Source organism: Schistocerca gregaria, chromosome 7, assembly GCF_023897955.1.
Source record: "Schistocerca gregaria isolate iqSchGreg1 chromosome 7, iqSchGreg1.2, whole genome shotgun sequence".
Taxonomy (NCBI): Eukaryota; Metazoa; Arthropoda; class Insecta; order Orthoptera; family Acrididae; genus Schistocerca; species Schistocerca gregaria.
In genome coordinates this window covers 160,744,615-160,762,465 of record NC_064926.1, presented here as the reverse complement: position 1 = coordinate 160,762,465, position 17,851 = coordinate 160,744,615, and the positions used below count along the sequence as shown (strand labels likewise).

General features: G+C 40.1%; 1 protein-coding gene across 6 annotated transcripts in view; it reads left to right on the top strand.

Annotated features, from left to right (window-relative positions):
- LOC126281896 (ankyrin repeat and death domain-containing protein 1A-like) overlaps positions 1-17,851 on the top strand; it is a 713,288-nt gene that overhangs the window by 241,332 nt on the left and 454,105 nt on the right. The gene's annotated exons all lie outside the window — the stretch shown is intronic.

Sequence of the window (17,851 nt, the reverse complement as noted above, 5' to 3'; positions counted from 1 at the left end):
TTCTTTATTTGTGTGTGAGGAATCTTTCGTGAAAGTTTGGCCGTACCCTGTATATCCTTTCTCATTATACATAATTTTAAACAAAAATTGTACACACAACTATTTGCTGTTTTATTTTCTTTCTCGCTCTCAGTTTTAACAGAAAACAGGAAAGTAGTTTTTATGGCTTATGGGCTTATGATTAGAGTAATATTACGGAATCTGAATCGTTCAAAACTTCGTAATCCTACCTGTTCACGGATTGAAACTATGTGAAATACAGTTATTGAAACTAATAACTTCACAGATCCAGCAGCAGGAATGGAATCTCAGACACTATATATTAACGATCGAAGCAGATTTACCCATTTCAATCTTCGTACATCTATAGTTAAATAGGATGATGGTAGGACATAAGCTGATACAATTTTTGTTAAAAGTAAAACTCCTCCAGCTGTACTTATGATTTCATATCTATATGGCGACTAGTTCCGACGCTACGTCAACGCCATCTTCAGGCCCGTACACTTTGATGATATCAATTGTGTGTGGCTGAGTACTAGATGTCCGCGGTGAGACCAATACGTATTCAACATGGATGGCGGGCAGTAACTGGTTACCCATTTTAAGCGACTTCAATTCCCAATCAAGAATTCGTTAGCAATAACGAAAACAAGACTCAAAGTCAGCAACAGGGGGGGGGGGGGGGGGAGAGGAAATGGGTATATAGACGGGGAGGGGGAAATGTACAAAGCGAGGAGGAAGGAAGACGTGCAGAGAAACAGAAGGTAGTGCGAAACGGACAAAGACAAAACGAGGAGGTGATGCAGAAAGAGGGGGACAAGGAGATAAACAGACAGAGGGGATATGAGGAGATGGACAGAGGGGGAGGTGGGTGAAGGAGATTAGAATGTATATCCAATTGCTACACATGTTTAGTAGTCAAGAACCATTGCTGTCTTCTCCAGTATGTGTTCAAATTGACGTTAAATATTTTAAATATTTCTAAAATACATTATGTGTGTATATGGGCAAAGCCACGGTTAAAAAGTTCATCTTAAGACCCTCGAACGATTTCAGTCAAATTTGGTAAATTTATTAGTTACAGTTTGAAAAAAAATACTGTAGGGGTAAGAACCACCACCTTCCGACAAAGACGCGGGTGATGACGTCGAGAGAGAAGGAGGGACGAGGAGATGGACATTCAGGGAGAGGGAAGGAAGAGACAGAAAAAAATAGGAGGAGAAGGAAGAGGAGATGGATAGAGATAGGAAAGGGAGAAATCGACAGAGGGAAGAGAATGGACAGAGAGAGGGGAGAGGAGTAGATGGTCAGGGAAAGAAGAGACGAGGAGATGGACGGACAGCGGCAGAAACAGATGGCCGAGCGGTTCTAGGCGCTTCAGTCCGGAACCGATCAACTGCTACGGTCCCAGGTTCGAATCCTGCCTCGGGCGTGGATGTGTGTGATGTTCTTAGGTGAGTTAGGTTTAAGTAGTTCTAAGTTCTAGGGGACTGATGACCTCAGATGTTAAGTTCCATAATGCTCAGAGCCATTTCAACCATTTTGAACTTGGAGAGAAGAGGAGGAGGAAATGAACAGACAGAGCGGAGGAAGAAATGAACGTAAAGAGGAGGAGATGAACAGATAGAGGGGAGAGGAAGAGGTGGGCACATAAAGGAAGGCGGTGGAGATGGGGAAGGAGTAAATGGGCAGAAAGGAGGCGAAGGATAGGATGGACAGAGACAATGGAAGGAGGAGATGGACAGAGAGAGAGAGAGAGAGAGAGTGAAAGGAGGAGATGGACTAATTGAAGATTAGAATAAATACCCACCTGCGTAACGCTGGATACTCACTAGACCTTTTAATATTTTCGATTTTAGTACTGTTGAAAATTACGTGTGAGTTCTTTCGAATGTTTCTAACATAGCAGTTAACTTAGCGACGGTAATCAAAAATCCTTAATAATGTTTCACGCTGGTTCAGTGATTAATTGCTAAGGATCTAAATATGTAGGTTTCGATCTCCGGTCCGTTGTAGGAATTTTATCTGTGCCTTTTCAGTTCTTTTGCGTCTGACAATGTTTGTAAATGTGAAAAATGCCAAATTGTACTCTGGTTCGGTATCAATGTTATACTGGAGATCCCCTATTATTGGCTGAATAAGTCAGTTTAAAGGTCACAGAAAGGCAAAGGATTTCATCTCGAATGGGTTTATCCCTGGCAGAGCACCGTTCAAAGCAGCTTTTAAGTTGATGACAGCTTTACCTGTAACGTATAAGCAAAGCCCGTGAAATCTCCTTTCGTGTACCTTAGTCAGCAGTACTGTAATCGTCACCATAGGTCAGTTTTGGAGGGGCTGTTCAGACCCTTCAGTCCACCTTTTTCTTGGTCTTCGCAAACATCTTTTCCTAACGGTAGGTATTCAGTTCCTTCTTCTGGCAGTCCCTCGTTTCCCTTTCGAAGGATATGTTTCATGTATTTTCACCTATATTTTTTGACATTTTCTAGTAGTGAGAACATCTTAAATTCTCTTCTGATGTCTTCATTCCGAATGTCATAAAATATGCTACAGGTCTTGATTCTTCTCAGAAACTTCATTTTGGTTATTATGGTTAGCTGTTAGTTGGTTCGCGAATTTTTATCAACCCCAGGCAACATCAGGAAAGGAGTTTTAAAACGACGCAAATTAACTCAGACTTCCACATACTAGCCAGCCGCAGGATCTTCCAAATATATGCTTTAATCGCTCTGTGCATCGAACGATGTACTAGATAAGTCGTTTCAGATATTAAAACCCAGCAGATCAGTAAGCTGATACGAAAAATTTTTTCTCGTTAATTTTGTAATAAATTATTCGTGTACATAGAAGTCAGTCCCCATTGACTGTAGGATTACCTCATAAAACGTTATGTAACTTCTGTAGAATGCTTGGGTTTGAACGTTTTCGCTAAAATTATGTTGTAAATGTTGCGTAAACTATTTCCAGCACTCGGTCAAATTTTGCACCGATTTTCTTTTTTCTTGGAGCACATACATATCATTATTTATTTATTTGAGTCGAAGTCTAATGGAAGCTTCTGTAATAGACGCCATTTCAGCGTGACCGTGTAGTGTTTGCGACTGTCATCTGTTCTTGTTCAAGTGGTTCAAATGGCTCTGAGCACTATGGGACTTAACATCTATGGTCATCAGTCCCCTAGAACTTAGAACTACTTAAACCTAACTAACGTAAGGACATCACACAACACCCATTCATCACGAGGCAGAAAAAATCCCTGACACCGCCGGGAATCGAACCCAGGAACCCGGGTGTGGGAAGCGAGAACGCTACCGCACGACCACGATGAGACGGAAAGCCCAGGGTGAAACCTCGCTCTGGCTCACACTCTACAGCTTCCAGGTGACCACAGACCTTACCGTCCATATCCTATGGCAGAATCGCCTTCAGTAGTGTCAAATGAAGAGTGTAAATGGAAAGTATTCTTCGGGCAATTTTTTCCATAAACGCATTTTCAGTTCTGTTGTGTTCTCGCTACTCTATTGCAAGCTCCTATACTTATTATAAGTGTCAAATGATGGAGGTAATATTTCAAATACCCATTACCAGAAGGTCCATGGTATCTGTGCCAAGTGTTGCTTTCCTCATGAGATATAAGTGCCACGCGTCAGAGTCTTTGTTTCGCAATATTTACACACTATTTCTGAATGAGCTACAGCTACACTACGAGTATGTGATCAAAAGTATCCGGACACCCCCAAAACATACGTTTTTCATATTAGGGGGATTGTGCTGCCACCTACTGCCAGGTACTCCATATCAGCGACCTCAGTGGCCAATTAAAAACGTGAGAGAGCAGAATGGGGAGCTCCACAGAACTCACGGACTTCGAACATGGTCAGGTGATAGGCAGCGTGTCACTTGTATCATACGTCTTTACGCGAGATTTCCACTTTCCTAAACATCCCTATGTCCACTGTTTCCGATGTGTTTGTGAAGTGTAAACGCGAAGAGAAACATCAAAATCGTACAGGCCGACCTCGTCCATTGACTGACAGAAACCGTCGACAGCTAGAAAGGGTCGTAATGTGTAATAGGCAGTCATCTATCCAGACCATCACACAAGAATTCCAAACTGCATCAGGATCCATTGCAAGTACTATGACACTTAGGCGAAAGGTGAGAAAACTTGGATTTCATGGCCAAGCGGCTACTTACAAGCCACACATCACGCAGGTAAATGCCAAACGACGCCTCTCTTGGTGTAAGGAGCGACTGAACAGTGTAAAAACGTTGTGTAGAGTGACGAATCACGGTACACAGTGCGGCGATCCGATGGCAGGGCGTGGGTATGGCGAGTGCCCGGTGAATGTCATCTGCCAGCGCCGGCCGCGGTGGTCTCGCGGTTAAGGCGCTCAGTCCGGAACAACGCGACTGCTACGGTCGCAGGTTCGAATCCTGCCTCGGGTATGGATGTGTGTGATGTCCTTAGGTTAGTTAGGTTTAAGTAGTTCTAAGTTCTAGGGGACTGATGACCATAGATGTTAAGTCCCATAGTGCTCAGAGCCATTTCATCTGCCAGCGTGTGTAGTGCCAACAGTAAAATTCGGAGGCGGTGGTGTTATGGTGTGGTCGTGTTATTCATGGAGGTTCTTGGAATCCTTGTTGTTTTGCGTGGCACTATCACAGCACAGGCCTACATGGATGCTTTAAGCATCTTTTGCTTCCAACTGTTGAAGAGAAATTCGGGGATGGCGATTGCTTCTTTCAACACGATCGAGCACCTGTTCATAATGCACGGCCTGTGGCGGAGTGGTTACCTGACAATAACATACCTGAATGGACTGGCACGCACATAGTCCTGACCTGATCCTATAGAACACCTCTGGGATGTTTTGGAAACCCTTATCCATGCCAGGCCTCACCGACCGAAATCGCTACCTCTCCTCAGTGCAGAACTCCTTGAAGAATGGGCTACCATTCCCCAACATACCTTCCAGCACCTGATTGAACGTATGCCTGCGGGAGTGGAAGTTGTCATCAAGGCTATGGGTTGGCCAACAGAATATTGAATTCCAGCATTACCGATGGAGGGTGCCACGAACTTGTATGTCATTTTCAGACAGGTGTCCGGATACTTTTGATCATATAGTGTATGAATGGTGTACAAAAATTTCCGCTACTAGTCACAATAAAGATGATCTCCAGTAATATAATCATGTACATCAATATATAAACACTTGATTACGGGCACAAACCCGAAACTGGACGTGTGACGAATAAATAATATTTTATTGTGATTGCTAGCGGAATTTTTTCTACATCCTTTAAAGGAATAATCACGGAGTTCAACAGCATCCACTATGAATAACATTCACTTGAAGCTGTCAACCAGTTCCATGTAGTTCCAGTGCATACAACTGATTTCATAGATTTTAGAGACCCGTCTGAAATATCGTTGTCATTGCAGGCTTCTTAGATCTCCAAATTCAGTATGATCAAAGTGTCTCATAAACATCTTTTAAACATTCTTACTGTGAAACAGAAAAATGTAAAGATGTCAATGTATTCAAAAGAGGAAATGTAGGGCAGTTGTAACCCAAGCTATACTTCATCATAAAGTGAGCTCGTTTATAGGATGCAAAACACAGACCTGTTGATGATGTTACCACTTCTTCCTCAACAGCACAGGGAGTTTTACCATAAACTTCCCAATATGTGATACCAAGAATGGAGTTGCGTACGAGAGAAAAGTCAATACTGAGGAATATTTTTTAATGAACTTAATTTTGTTGTGTGAGAAGAAATTCACATAGCTTCTATTGAGATTAGTTCGACTAGTAACAACACTAGTGTTCTGTTTCTATACTTGTATTATCGCAAACAGAACGGAGTCCTCTGCTTTAATAGGCTCCAGGAACGAATACTTTCTAACTGAGGCTTATAACCAGTCACTTGCCTGTGTGACACTTAGAACGTTCCTTAATAAGTTGTTTACTTTCTACCCCATTATTTTTCGCAGTGATGAAGTAAGCAGCATAATTCTATCGTATCAGAATGCCTTCTTGAGTTTTTGGATTCAAACAAGTTTTGTACGAATAGAGATACATTTTTTTAAAATTCTTCTGACAAATGTGTGATTCTTCACTTAGAACGCTTTGCACTTACAATGTTCTTGCTCGATGAACTCTGTAAAGAGATTTGGAATATTTCTCGAACTTTGAGACTGAGGCTGGTGGTAAAAAATTTTAGCCAACCAAGTTTTTACTTGACGGCAAAATAGCGACGAATATTCTGACCAGTCACATTAAATAGGAGTACAACGGTAGAAGTAGGCGTGAGCAACCTCGAACACAGTGACTCAAAACAAGATGGGAGCGTCAGGCTATCTGTAAAGGATGTCATTCCAGTACATAATAGATTTATATAACCAGTTACGCTGCTCTGAATATTATTTTTGTTTTAACTATAGGTTTATTTCATCAATATAGCACTAACATCTTTGTTTCCGTTGCTGTTTGTTTGATACTGATTATATTTTACATTAATGTACACTAGTAATCAGTTCTGTAGTATTTCCTTTTAGTAGTGGTCAGAAATAAATCTTAGACCGTAATTGACATTTAGTGACAGCAGTTGCAACAGATGATAAGCGATTTTGTGATTTCTGTTGTTGTTTATTGGTTTCCTTACCATATTCTTTCTCTGTTACCGTAATAGTAATCAGTTGTGTGTTACATTCTGACACTTCATTAGCTGTGGTTTGAAATAAAGTTAGTTTCCAAATGAAATTCGTGACATAAGTTCAAATGGTTCAAATGGCTCTGAGCACTGACTTAACTGCTGTGGTCATCAGTCCCCTAGAACTTAGAACTACTGAAACCTAACTAACCCAAGGACATGACACACATCCATGCCCGAGGCAGGATTCGAAACTGCGACCGTAGCTGTCGCGCGGTTCCGGACTGTAGCGCCTAGAACCGCTCGGCCACTCTGGCTGGCTGACATCAGTTATGTCAGACGATCATCAATATTGTATAGTTACATCCTCTTGTTGACAATTCAATCAGCGATGTTGTTGGATTATACTAAATGGATATTGCTTTTGTTGTTTTATTCAAGCTACATTTTGCCTCTGGTTGTATTATGTTTCGTCTGGGATCTTGGTGGATAATGTCAATAAAATTTTTGATGAAGTGTTCGTATTTTAGGTCAATTTGTTCGTTGAGGATTAAATGTCGATAATTTCTTGTGCGCAAATATCTCCACATTTCCTCCAATACATTAATTACCGATCCTTTCGGTGTTTGTGAATGTGTAAAATATCGATAGCGCTTTTCAATGGGTGTGTTGAGTGGCTTTAATTTTTTATATTGTGGAAAAAGATGGTGGGCTATTGTCACTTAATCCAACATGTTCTCAATATATAGTGGCGAAGTTGCTGCCTCTCTGTTCTATGTAGTATTTTTCACAGTCCTTGCAGTGAATTTTATATAAAACGAGGTTTGAGTATATCAGCGGTTTCCAGCTGCATGACTGTACTTTTATTTTTGTGTTATGTCTTGTTTTGTAAGCAAAACGTGTGTTGGTATTTTTCAGTACTACGTTAATTTTCTTTGATATGCTTCCCAGGTATGTAATGGTTACACATGTAATGTTCTGTTTTGTTCGTGTTTTTCTGATAAATGTTATTCTGTTAGGTGAAGTAAATCGTGGGAGTTTGTCTGTTTGTTATGCAAGTCTGTGGTTATTTGTAGATGGTATTCGTTCTCTCATGTCATGTGTTGCTGGATTCTAATTTCTTTTTGCACAACGTTCTGTTCTAGAGGCAGGTTCTATTGCTCATGGTGTGAAAGGATGTATATTTGTGTGATTTTGGGAGACAGGAATTATACACCGATAATGTTGTCAGTTCTTGGTGGCTTTCGGTATATTTCAAATTTATGAGTACTGTTAATATCACTTAAGGTCAAGTCGAGATGCAGAATTTCATTTGTATATGTTCAATGTTCTGACTGTTTCCATCTATAAGCATTATTGTGTCATCGACATATCTGTCGTAAAATGTTATTTCATTAATGAAAGTGTTTGTGATTGTAAACGGTATCGTATTGTTCAGAAGTAACTTATATGAAATACAATAAACGTATTAGCCGTTCTATTAGATATAAACTGATGACGGAGCAAGCCCAAAAGATCACAAACTGTGAAGGACGTGTTCCGAATTCGAGTGGCATAGGTGAATACGTCTTAATGAATATTTGACGGTTTGCCATGAAAATGAGTTACAAAAATGCGCAGAAAGTAATAATGTGGACAAAAACATAATTGCTACTCCAGGATGGCCCAAAAACATTAACTAAAGAAACACATTAAAAACTCTTTCCTTCATACGGTTCCTATCTCCATAAAATAATTCTTTACACAATAATAACAGGAACTTTGATAGTTCCGATCGTTACGTAATCATCTGCAGACGCTCACAACGAACAGTAACACACTGATGTTCTGCATCTTTCCTATACGTTGCTTATTCGAATCCTGTTACTTGAAATACAGCTTAAAATATAGTTTCTCATTTTGCGCTCTTTGCGTTTATTATGCAATCGTAAGAATGCTATAAGGTGATTTTCATGGCAAGTGTTCATAGTATAGTTTACCAGGATGTTTGCAGTTACATTCATTGATAGTTTGCTGTAATTATTTTATTATTTTCCGAGATATTACAGTGAAATAAACACGAATAATTTATAGCAACTGTACAAGGATGTTTTTAAATTCGCAAATGTCTGCTGAACAGGAACGTGTTATTCAGCTGAGAATATGAATTACTTACTAATACAGCTGGTGCAATTCGAAGTAAAGCTTTAACTGTGTTCCGTTCCCTAATAAAGTCCTCTGTTGTATGGACACAATCAACATATTACACTGACTGGGAAACAATTTCGAAGATCGTAGTAACGTGAACCATATTGCTTAATGAGCAGAGGTGCAGTACACTTGGATGTCCGTATGCGACTCCTGCATTATTGATCATACCAGAGCGTGATTATCATTCGTTAGCGGAGCGTGTGATGCTGATTGCAGGATTATGCGCCCGCGCTGATACACGCTCCTGTAATGAGCTACCTCGGTGCGTGGTATAATCACCCGCGCGGCACCTACTGTAATGAGTTCCACGGGTGTACGTGGACCGACTAGCGCCAATAAGTTGAGTACACATGGTCTGCATTTGCCTCAATTATTGCGTTCCCTGAAAGATTGACGATTGTGGTTTAAGGTTTCGTCAACGAACGACCAACGTGTGCTGCATAAGATGTGGCAAGAAATTGTCCAAGCCCTTTTTTAAGAAATCGTCTAGGCATTCTTTGGCCATCTTGTGTAATTCCATCTCTCATCAGAAATATTAAACTTTCTATCTTTTTTGTTTTGTTTTTTAGGTTACCATTTCACCTACATATATTTTAGTACAATAAGTGATACAAAATCATTCAATAACGACCATCTGTAAATAAATACTAAAAACAGCGTTTTTTACACCATACACATAAATGAATGAAATTTCTTCAAATAATAATCACGATGGAGAACAAAATATAAATCAAAATTCAGCAGGTTCTCAAATTGTCACGGGTGATTCTCTAAATATCCTGATCTGTATCAGGTGTATATCAGTATATTCGTAAGCCTTGGTGAAGAGGCTTGATTATGTGTTAGTGACTGCAGCGTAATCATCAACAGAAGTTGAACAAAATATTTTCTCTCAAAGTTCTTCCAACATTGAAAGACATATAAATCGTCGAAGAATTGAACCATCTTGCTACACGGCGCCGATAAAGCCTCCCGTAGTTGCAGACAAAACATCAGGTATGAAGATTAGGTCTAACTCCACGCTCTAAATCCTAAAAGTGATATCATGACGATGAAGTATTTCTTCGACGTACATATGTATTAAGTAAGCGTAACCTCTACGCTGTAAGTTTGGCTTATTCCTTTATTGCAAAGACTTTATGTTTCGAAAAATAATGATGAGGCAAAACAGTTGTTGGTGGTTTCTTTATTAAAACTAGCAGTTTAGATCAAACAACAGTTTAAGCGTCCGTCTTTTGCAGGGAAAGGCGGGCACTATGGCCATATTGAGGTTTGGCAATGTTTGCAGGTACGTTTTAGTCGATGTAGAAACTGCAAACTCTGGAAAATCCAATCAGACTATCCTCCTATCTACTTGATTTATTTTTCAATTCTTGTTGCACAACAGTAACGCATATAAGTAAAGGACAATCCGAAAAATACCCAAGTAGCATTTAATGAACACAAAGCTGAGAACCGCTAAGTAAACTGCTAAAATCAGTTTTAATAATACCTAATTGTACTGAGAGAAAATATAACTTAGTAGCGAAACAATCAATGCTTCGCATTTGCTAGATATGTATTGGAATTGTATATACATCCTAATCTCCGCCTCTCCTTCTCTCTGACCAACTTCTCCAACTCCTCTATTCGTCAATCTCCTCCTCTTCCCTTCTTCCCACATCTCTCTACACCTCCTCCTTATCCCAATCTCTGTCCATCTACTCTATCCCCCTATCTTTATCCATTTTCCCCCTACATACCCACGTCTTCCTTGAGCCTTGTGTATTGTTGTTGCAAACGAAACCTCGATTCGAAAATGAAGTTACTTAACATCAAAGGGTAGATCGGTTGTTATCATTAATATAAAGCGTACACGAGAGATTTCTCATAGTTTTAATTTATGAATCGGTACAATTGCAGAGTTTCGGACGTATCCGATTCTACACTGGTGTTCTAATCACGTGTAGACAATCCATAAATTCAACATACTACTTTCCTGTTAATCCTGTCTGCAACGAAGAAAACTAAACAGCACAAATTATTATACAACTTCTGTTTAAAATCATATACAGGAAGAAAGAATATATGTGGAAAATACAATTTGTCTAATGGCTTAAGTGCCCCGATATCTAAGTTTAAACTGCGAGAAAGAAAATGGAGCAGCATATTTTCACATGACAGCATTTACTTCTCGCAATCGGTTTTAACAGAAAATCTGTGCGATATTGTTTAAAAACATATATATGGCTTTTGTTCGTCTGAATGTCAGTAGGGTATCGTGAAACAATTTGAAGTTTTACTTCAAATCTTTTTAATATATTCTTCTAACAATCCAATCTACAGCCTATGTCTGTCCGAAAGTTTATTACAGTAACGTGTAAAAATCTGCAGTAGATCGATCGCGAAATTTTCGAAATTTTTTGTAACCAACGTTTCCTCTTTATATATGTAGGCTATGTCCGTCGCAGCGCTTATAGCATTGTGTAAACGTTTGAAGTAGATCGGTCACTAGCTTTACTAGATTTTTGGTGCCAACATTAAACTTATGCCGTAAACATTTAAAACAAATATGTAGTCCAAAATAAGTCTGTCCGCACGTTCATTGCAGTATCACATAAAAATTTGAACTAAATCGGTCAGGAACCTCCCGAGAGTTTATAAAATGTAATGCCTGTGGCCGTTCGAACATTTGTTAAAGCATCATGTAAAAATATGAAGAACTTTCGGAGATTTTTGGTAACTATGTTAATCTACACCTTGTCTTTATACAGTAGTATGGAATTGCAGTGGAAATTTCATGTTGAGAGCAAAAAATTATTTAAATGAAATAACTTAAAGAGAAAATCACTTTTAATACTGAGAAAAAGTAAGGTAAAGTAAGTAACAAATTTTAGGCGCAGTTTGGCACAAACTGTCAATTTCCTTCTCTCCAAAAACAGCCCTATGTTCATGGGTCCAAAAGGGTTATATTGTGCTCTTTAACACAACCCTAAGGTTGGAAATCTTTTCTTGAAACCAGTATTTCACACCTGTATGGCCGTTCTCGTTTCCTTATTAAAATTATGTTGATAATTGGATCCTCTATGCCAGTTCAAATGTTGCGCAGCGCTAATATTTTAACTGTAACGCCGAAAAATCTTATCTCCAACAACCTGTAAAAGTTGTAAATAACCTTTCGTTACGTATGTTACCCCTGCTACCTTCACAGTTTCAAAGATAGTACTCCACTTAATATTGTCAAAAGCTTTCTCTAGGTTTTCAAATGCTATAAACGTATGCCTGACTTTAATTAACCTGTCTATTGAGGGATGTCATAGGGTCAGTACAGCCTCGCATGTTCCAACTTTTCTCCGGAATCCAAACTGATCTTCCCCGAGGTTTCCTTCTGCGTTGTTCCACTCTTCTGTAAAGTTTGGTGATAGTATTTTCCATCTATGACTTATTAGAGAGATATTTCGGTAAAATTCATACTTGTCAGTACCTGATTCCTTTAGAATTGCGATTATTATATTCCTCTTGAAACATGTGGGTATTTCGCTAGGCGGGTATGTTGGCCACTGACAAGCCATTGTACTCGCCTTGATGCTGTTCCACAAAAGTTGATGTCAGTTAGCGACGGCCTGCGATGAAGCATTCATCGACGTGGGAATTTGTCGCATACTAAAAAGTCTATCAACACAATTAAGTTAGAAAAACTTAGCTTAATATGTAGATTGGTAATAATTACATGTGATGGGAAGTTTCCTCAGATATGGGAGGCGGCGTAATATCCGGACTCCTACAACAGACGATTCTGAGGGGGTTTTGAGTGACACCTTTATGCATTTTCTTGTACGACTGCAGCATTGTACAGGCTCACAAATTAAAATAGCTGGCAAACCTGCACGTACTATTATGCCTGACCTTCCTCTACAGGGTGTTCCATTGATTGTGACCGGGCCAAATATCTCACGAAATAAGCGTCTAACGAAAAAACTACAAGGAACGAAACATGTCTAGCTTGAAGGGGGAAACCAGATGGCGCTGTGATTGGCCCGATAGATGGCTCTGTCTTAGGTCAAACAGATATCAACTGCGTTTTTAAAATAGGAGCCCTTATTTTTATTACATTTTCGTGTAGTAAGTAAATAAATACGAACGTTTCAGTTGGATCACTTTTTCCTCCTTGTGATAGATGGCGCTGTAATAATCACAAACTGTCGGTAACAGGTAGGTTTTTTAAATTAAAATACAGAACGTAATTCGCTTGAACATTTTATTTCGGCTGTTCCAATGCGATATATGTACCTTTGTGAACTTATCATTTCTGATAACGCATGCTGTTACAGTGTGATTACCTGTAAGTACCACATTAATGCAATAAATGCTCAAAATGATGTCCGTCAATCTCTATGCATTTGGCAATACATGTAACGACATTCCTTTCAACAGCGAGTAGTTCGCCTTCCGTAATGTTTGCACATTCATTGACAATGCACTGACACACGTTGTCAGGCGTTGTCGGTGGTTCACGATAGCAAATATCCTACAACCTTCCCCACAGACAGAAATCCGGGGACGTCTCATCCGGTGAACGTGCGGGCCATGGTATGGTGCTTCGACGACCAATCCACCTGTCATGAAATATGCTATTCAATGCCGCTTCAACCGCACGCGAGATAGTTGCCGGACATCCATCATGTTGAAAGTACATCGCCATTCTGTCAAACAGTGAAACGCAGTAACATCGGTAGAACATTACCTAGGAAATCAGCATACATTGCACCATTTAGATTGTCATCGATACAATGGGGGCCAATTATCCTTCCTCCCATAATTCTCAAATGGTTCAAATGGCTCTGAGCACTATGGGACTTAACATCTCTGGTCATCAGTCCCCTAGAACTTAGAACTTCGTAAACCTAACTAACCTAAGGACATCACACAATAACCAGTCATCACGAGGCAGAGAAAATCCTGGACCCCGCCGGGAACCTCCCATAATGCCGCACCACACATTAACCCGCCAAAGTCGCTGATGTTCCACTTCTCGCAGCCATCGTGGATTTTCCCTTGCCCAATAGTGCATATTATGCTGGTTTACGTTACCGCTGTGTGTGAATGACGCTTCGGCGCTAAATAGAACGCGTGCAAAAAGTCTGTCATCGTCCCGTAATTTCTCTTGTGGCCAGTGGCAGAACTGTACACGACTTTCAAAGTCGTCACCATGCAGTTCCTGCTGCACAGAGATATGGTACGGGTGCAATCGATGTTGATGTAGCATTCTCAACACCGACGTTTATCAGATTCCTGATTCTCGCGCAATATGTCAGGTACTGATGTGCGGATCAGCTGCGACAGCAGCTGAAACACCTACTTGGACATCATCATTTGTTGCAGGTCGTGGTTCAAATTTCACAAGTGGCTGAATACTTCCTGTTTCTTTAAATAACGTAATTATCCGGCGAACGGTCCGGACACTTGGATGATGTTGTCCAGGATACCGAGCAGCATACATAGCACACGCCCGTTGGGCATTTTGATCACAATAGCCATACATCAACACGATATCGACCTTTCCCGCAATTGGTAAACGGTCTATTTTAACACGGGTAATGTATCACGAAGCAAATACCGTCAGCATTGGTGGAATGTTACGTGATACCACGTACATATACGTTTGTGACTATTACAGCGCCGTCTATCACAAAACAAGAAAAGTGGTCCAACTGAAACATTCATATTTCTTTACGTACTACACGAATATGCAATAAAAAAACACAATTGATACCCGTTTGACCTATGGTAGCGCCATCTAGCGGGCCAACCATAGCGCCATCTGGTTTCCCCCTTCAGGCTACTCGAGTTTCCTTCTTTTTAGTTTTTTCGTTTGATGATCATTTCGTGCAATATTAAGCCCGGTCACTATCAATGGACCACCCTGTATATCGATCAACTGTATTACCACTATAGAGGTGCATGAAACCACTCTAGTTATACATTAGGCGATACGTTGCCAGGCATTGTGCGTTTCAGCATTTCCGTTACGCTTTCCTTTGAATCTGACAATTTCGTGCTGCTCTTCCTTATATTAGTTCTGTTTGGTATGGGTCCCACGCACTGGAGCAGACTGCGCTCAGCTGATTTTAATAGGCGTAAGCGTACGTCCCACGTAGAGGCGTTATGCGAGAGCTGTAAAATTATTATACAGCACCCAAACTGCTGTAAATAACATAAAGTGTCCTTCCTTTGTGCCCTTAAAGCGATTCCCTACAGCACGTTACTGAAGCTCAGTTTGAATTGTGATAGATTCTGTTTGCGAAACTGGTAGTATCAAGGTACAAAACAGAAACTCTATTAACCTCTCCCACATGATTTTACATAATAAGTAGTACAGTAATTTTAATATGACAAACAATAATAAAATGGTAGTACACGAGTTAACAATTATTTGAGTGCACTTAATGCGACTGTGAATAAAAATACTGACAGTATAATTACTACTAACACAACTACTATTATAATAACTTGTAGTACAATAAGTATGCTGCTGCTAATAATGATAATAATAAAGATAGTGGCCGACACAAAATGTATTTTTGATTGTACAAAAGCTATATTCTCTGACAGCGAACTCTGAGGAAGAGCTCTTTAGACAGAATATTTCAGCTAAGGGCTCTGGGAAATGAGGAACAGCTCGTGGAAAAAAAGGATATTTTTTTTTTATCGGGATAACTGGTGCGTACAGGACCAATATACACATTATTGCTTTTCTAATAAACATGTCATTTGCTGTTGTTAGAAGTTACAATGAAGGTGGTTGTTCCTGAGTCAGATCCGTGGTACTGGAAAGTATTCAGAGAAGACGACTGAGCGATGAAATGGGACGGAAAGGATTTTGCTTGGGGCACAAAGAATTGTTCTCCGGTGGGATGAGCGTTTTTCGCACAATATTGTTAAGATAGAGGGGAGACATGAGGGATTCTGTTTGTTGACAAAACGGCAGGGGAGAGAGAGAGAGAGAGAGAGAGAGAGAGAGAGAGTGCGGAAATCTTTGCGGTTGTATCCACGTAGCCAAGATAGCTGGAGCTGGTGCAGTGGTAGAATATGGCGAAAAAGATGATCGTCTCAGATTTGACCCACGTAGATGTTCATCACTAGTTGTAAACGCCAGGAGTATTTCTGAGAAAGAACTTGCAGAAAAACACCACTGTACTCAACATTTGAAAGTACAAGCGTTTGTTCATATTTCTGTTTCAGGTCAAAAGGGAAGGATTTTTTTAAACCAGGGTGCCATTCGTAATACCACAAATAAATTCTGTCCTGCTCATTCAGAATTCCTATACAGTCGCTCAACGAGAACACTTTCCCGTAAATAACAACATGAGCAAATAATAGTGTAAGGCGCTGTCCACCCTACATGATACGTCGTTTGAGTCAAGAAGTGGAGAAGTTGGGATGTCGTGTAAAAGTTTATTCAGCCAGATACAAAAAGCAGCGAGAGGTATTTCTAATTCCCTGCGAAGTTATCTTTTATCCATCCATATTATAAAATAGTGTGTATTTATGTATGTAAGCGTTTGTATGTGTTCCACATCTTCTCCAAAATCACCGGACCGATTTCAACCAAATCGGTATAGATATATTTTACTGTCAGGCAACAATCACTGTGCGGGTAAGAGTCACCTACTCATTATAGGAGTGGGGGTGGGGATAAAAAAGAAGCGTAATCCGTGAGGCCTGATTTCCCAGATTTTATTCATCCAATATTTGAGAATGAGAGCTTAATGCGACATGCAACAAACTTTAGATATAATTTGAAGCATTTACGAAATGTTTCTAGCTGACAACCCCTACAGACTAATGAAAGGAAAAATGTGTATCTATTACTATTTTTCCGCTATTCTTGTAGTAAAAGTACCGCAAGGGGCATGACGTTACCATCTACTATTTATTTACTACTAAATATATTCGCGACAAATTGTGTAGATTGTATGCAGCTACACCACTGACTGTACATGCAAAATTATGTCATTGTCCGACGGATAGTTCAGGAGATATGACGTCATTAACGTTAAGCGACTGGTCAGACGCTGCGTGGTACCGGCAGAACTGTAAGTAAACACCTGGGTAACCCCCAGCTAGTTGATAATAAATTGTCAGCCTAAAATCGGAACTCATGGAAATGTCTGTATATATCTCCATTCAGTTATTTGTGAAATAACTGAAGAACGAGGACACCTTTGAGAGCGGCCTAGTCTGGCCGAAGACGTACAATAAAGTGGTCGTTCATTTTGCCTGCTGAAATTAGTCAGAGGGACGATACATATGACGGTACATATTCATGAAAGTCTGGCCAATGTAATCTGATCCAGTTTCTCTTTATTTCTTTTTCTTTTCTTTTATATTCATTTGTACGTGGAGTGGGATGTTCAAGTTCTGACCGACGGAAGTGACATAGTCTGTTCATTGAAATACAAAGCGAGCTGGCGGTGGGGAAGTGAGACACCTATTTGAGATTATTTTGGGTTGAGATTATTTTCGATCTATTTTTAATGTAATTCTTGGATAAATATTTATGAAAGACTAGTATACGCCTAAGTGTATTTGTTGACGATAGTACAGAGTGAATACAGTGAGTTGCTGTACATGTGCTGAGTAGCTACGGCCGCTACCGATCTTAGGGGATCAGAAAGATGACGAGGTGTGCCTCAGCTTCGTTCCTTGGGCACCTACCTCGTCGTCACGTGGTTTGCTCCATGGGTGGGTGGTGTGGCTGGTGGGAACGATGCAAACATATTGCTGCCCGGGGCGGAGTTGCGAAACATTATTGTTATCGACATCCGTAGCTGGCAGGGACATAAAACACAAATCGTGTCTTTCATTCATGAAATTCGTCTGGTACGCTTTTCTAAAAAATTAAATTCACCTAACCACCCCTCTTACACAACAATCAACAACTGTTAATCCTGTATTTTCCAGCCAACTATTAGCGTAGCATAAGGATACATTTGATAAATACACAGCCGACATCCCAGCC